The sequence below is a fragment of the Echiichthys vipera genome (genome assembly GCF_963691815.1).
Source record: "Echiichthys vipera genome assembly, chromosome: 11".
Taxonomy (NCBI): Eukaryota; Metazoa; Chordata; class Actinopteri; order Perciformes; family Trachinidae; genus Echiichthys; species Echiichthys vipera.
In genome coordinates this window covers 22501286-22506098 of record NC_139836.1, presented here as the reverse complement: position 1 = coordinate 22506098, position 4813 = coordinate 22501286, and positions in this window count along the sequence as shown.

Here is a 4813-nt window from a genome sequence, read left to right as displayed (position 1 = left end):
TTTTGTTTTTACACTCATCATGCACTCAATTTCTCTCTTAAACACGAACACACACACACACACACACACACACACACACACACACACACACACACACACACACACACACACACACACACACACACACACACACACACACACACACACACACACACACACACACACACACACACACACACACACACACACACACACACACATTTACTTAGGTAATTGTTGGGGAAATGACATAGATATACATTCATTTCCTGGAGACTTACCCTAACCCTAACCATAACTACTACGTGCCTACACTTAATCTAACCTTAACTTTACCCACTGGCCCAAAATTCAGCTTTTTCGCAAATGGGGACACGGCTTTTGTCCCCAGTTGGATTAGCCGTGGTCTTAAAGGCCTTTACACACTGCAATAAAAATGTGCAACAGTTGTCAAATAAAAGGTTAAAATATTTGCACTAGCTCATCTACCATGGCCAGACATATTTTAGGATTTCATGAGCATTTTGGGATCCTTCTGTGAGTGGATCAGAATAGAGGAAAGAATTAATTAAGCGTTTAAGATATAAAGTTAATGTACTGTAGAGTTTGCAGTTTGACCACAAATAAATGATGAGGATCCTCAAGACCAGCAGTGGTGCCCCCTGTCTTGTTCCCCTAGCTGCTGAAGGGAGTTACAGGGGTTAGCTCTGGAGTGAGTATCGACTCCAGCCAGGAGTTAATTTGAATCCCTTCTGGTAAACAGTTTGCTACATAATGTGTGCCTAGGGCTTTTATTGTGAAAGGTAAGAACATGTGGAGTGGATCTGTGTGTGCTGCTTTTGTAAAGGTTGAAGGAGTAATTAAGTTTGCCATCTGGTACATGGCTGCGTATGAGGCCTAATAATAAAACGAAAAGCTCTGATGTGTGAAAGTACTCATGAAAAAAACAACAGTTGGAAGAAATATGTGCAAATTAATCTCACAAAGAAAAAAAATGCCTTAAGTCTGAACACATAAACACAAACTCATTTTATGATGGACTGAATATACCCATATTTTCTTTGTGTGTGTGCAGAGTTTGCTAGAAGGGGACATAAAACCAATTAGGATCTGGTTTAAATATGACTTTATTGCCTTCATATGGTCTTGATAGTGGTGTGGTGTGATTGTTGACCTCAGAGACAGGAGTCCGAGCCAAACAGAGATCCGACACATGAAGCAGTGGCCACATATGTGGGCTCGCATGAATACACTTAATGTTTTGGGAGAGATTTCTCTTTACCGCATACATTTTGGATGAAGATGACGAAGTAGTCTTCATGAGAACAGCAGAAAAACCTGCACACACTACAAATAACTGAAAGACTTACAAGAAGGTCCCCGACCGAAATCTTTCACTAAATGTGAACTCAGCAGTGGAAAGACAGACAGGCAGTGCAGAAGCTTTTGTTCTTTATTGTAACCCACCATGAAAGCTCTGCTGTTGTCTACATTGTCTACATCGAGATTAAATCGAACTTGAGCAGCTTTACAAGTATGCCAAAAAGACAGAGGAACGCGTTTTTTGTCATTCAGCAGTAAAGCTACCCAGTTTTTTTTTATTTGAACTTGAGACCATGCCTCTAATAACCAATGGATGTTTATCCTTCACACCGCATTTTTCCTTCCCATATACCACATGGAGGCAATATTACACACAGATGCTTTCCCACGACGACACACACATACATGTATCATGATCACATATTATTTTCAGGATTTACTGGACATTAAAAAATATTTGGACTTGTTTCGGTTAAATATAGATATGTTCATTCGCAGTCAAAGGCCAAAGGTGCATTTTTTAAAAACACATAAAAAAACACAGACAGAAGCAAGTGTTGCTGCCATCTCATGGTACTGTATCAGTGTTGCACTCTTTTTAATTTACCCCTCTGACGGCAAATATTCCAGGCAGATGCTACAAAATTTAAGTTCAATGTTTTTATTTCACTTGGCAAAGGCACCAATTCTTGAATCATTTATTCCAAGACTGCAGACAGAATACAGCATACATAGCATTGGACTCAGCTGCAAAGCTAGCCTGTCAAATGAAGTAATGGCTGCACAGACCAAAGCTCAAAAGCATCAGTCACCCAGGGCATGGCCATATTACCTCACCGCCCCTGAGCCTTGATGTGGAGCCCCTCCTGCAGCCTAAATATGTGCAGATGCCAGAAAACACATGTTGGTCTTTGAATTATTTAATTTGAATGTCACTTTATATATGTAATTGCCATTTTACATGTGTTTATTTAAAATGTTTTTAATTTTTCATGTAAAGCATTTGACTTACCTCATTGATGAACTGTGCTGGATAAATAAACCTGCCTTGCCTTTAACACTGACTAACTCACTTTGACTCACTGACTCATCTGAAAAAGTAACATGATTAAAAATATGGGAGTTATTTTATTTACTTTGGGTGAGATGGTGAAAGAAATCCTGGCTAAAAAGCATTTCAAATGCCTCCCATGGGAAATTATCCTCTGTTTCTGAACTGAGACCAGCCATTTCCACAGATCTGACCCCATGCACATCTTTATTAGGACTTCCACACTTTGAAGGAGATGTTGTGATAGGCTGATGAATAATGGTCATGTTGATACAGTTGGGACCACTTTGCCCTGCAGACCCAGGCTGTTTATAACGCGCTATTCATTCATTTGACACCATGTGCGCCCCAGACCAGTGCCAGTGTTAGTGATATATACTTTCTGTCTCCAACATGCTGCAGGTGTTTGAACATTCAGTCCAGTGAGCACAAAATGATCAAACTTGGCTGGATATATTTGCATTTATATTGTTTTTATTTGATATTTTGTTTTTGAAAGGCCAATCAAGAAAGAAGACTAATAATGTGGAAAACAGAATCACTTAATGATGCGATTAAAGTAAATTGAGCATGAAATAGGTTAAGTTACTTGAAGTAGGAGGCTAAAACAATGTTTTTTTGTCTTGGAAGATCAGTTCAACCCATGGATTCTGCTGGGGGATTTAAAGTGTTGATTTATTCAAATGACAGAAAAACAAACCAATTTAAAACCAACCTATTTTTCCCACCTACGTCTATTGGTATCCCTGCACAGTTCCTGTTTATTTGACTTTGTTTTAAATAAACATTTATCAGTATCAGCCACAACCCCCAATACAATGCAGGTTAATTAAAATGTGTTTGTGGAGCCTATGATATTAAAGCCATTACATTAAAGAAAAAAAAGACCCCCTTTGCCTATTTGAGTAGCTTAAACAAATCGAACTACCTATTAAGGTTCCTTATTTAAAAAAGCTGTGTATAGATTTTATATATATAAGAATAATAAAAGCATTTAAACTGAGGGATTTCCGTTCTGTTTCAAAGACGCAGACGACACCATCTGTTTATATTCTCAGTTTTTCATCCATGCTTCCAAATGGAAAAAAACAAAGCCCCCTTTTTCTGTTTTTAATCTGGACACAATCATCCTGGTGCTTTGAAACATTTTTTATACAGTCTATGTTTGAAACTTATGAAAGGTAAACATGCAACATCTCTCCTTGATGCAGGTAGATGAAGGTGTCTGAGGACCCCAAGCAACTACAAAATAATTTAGATTCACCATTATTATCACCCAGCTTCAAACAGTAATGCTAAAAACCACAAACCAAGCCAGAAACTTAGGTGTAATCATAGACTCAGACCTAAACTTCAACAGCCAGTCAGCCTACTATCACCTAAAGAATATATCAATGATCATAGGACTTATGTGTCAGCAGGACTTGGAAAATCTTCAGCAGACTCGACTACTGTAAAAGTTTCTTAACAGGTCTTCCTAAAAAGTCTATCAGAGAGCTGCAGTTAATTCAGAACACTGGTGCTCGAGTCCTCACAAAGAAAAGTAGATCATATCACTCTAGTCATCAGATCTTTACACTGGCTTACTGTCTGTCAAAGAATTGATTTTAAAATGCTTCTGTTGGTTTACAAAGCACTCAATGGTTTAGGATCTTCTGCTCAGCTATGAACCATCCAGACCTCTCAGATCGTCTGGGACAGGTCTGCTCCGTGTCTCCAGTCAGGACTAAACATGGAGAGGCTTCGTTCAGTTTTTATGCTCCACAAATCTGGATTAAATTTCCAGAAAGATGCAGGTCTGCTGCAACTATTTGTTCTTTGAAATCGAGACTGAAGACTTTGCTGCTGCTTTTTAGTCAACTGCACTGTAACTTCTGTAACTGTCACCATATTTTATATGTTTTTAAGTTACCTTTCATGTCTGTGAATGTTCTCATTTGTCCAGGTCATCGTTATCCCCAAAGCAATTTCAGACGAATAACCAAGTCCAGTTGCTTTTGACTGAAATTGCTTTTGGGATACCTTTTATGTGTTTTAAATCTTTTATATGTTTTAAATGACCTTTTATGTGTTTTAAATCTTTTATATGTTTTAAATGACCTTTTATGTGTTTTAAATCTTTTATATGTTTTAAATGACCTTTTATGTGTTTTAAATGTATATGTTTTATGCTTTATTTTCCCCTAATGCTTTTAATGTTTTATGTAAACCACTTTGAATTACCTTGTTGTCGAATTGTACAATACTATACAAATAAACATGTCTTTCCTATTATTATTACTATTAATTTATTTATTCTCATTAATTATTTTTTCTATTAATTTTAATGTGTCAAATATTATACATATACAATTTAAGTTATCATTTGTATCCAGTGTGCCTTACATGCATTATTGTCATGTTTTCTATGCCATGATATTGTGAATAAAAAAAAACAACAACTATTCGTGGACCTTCAGC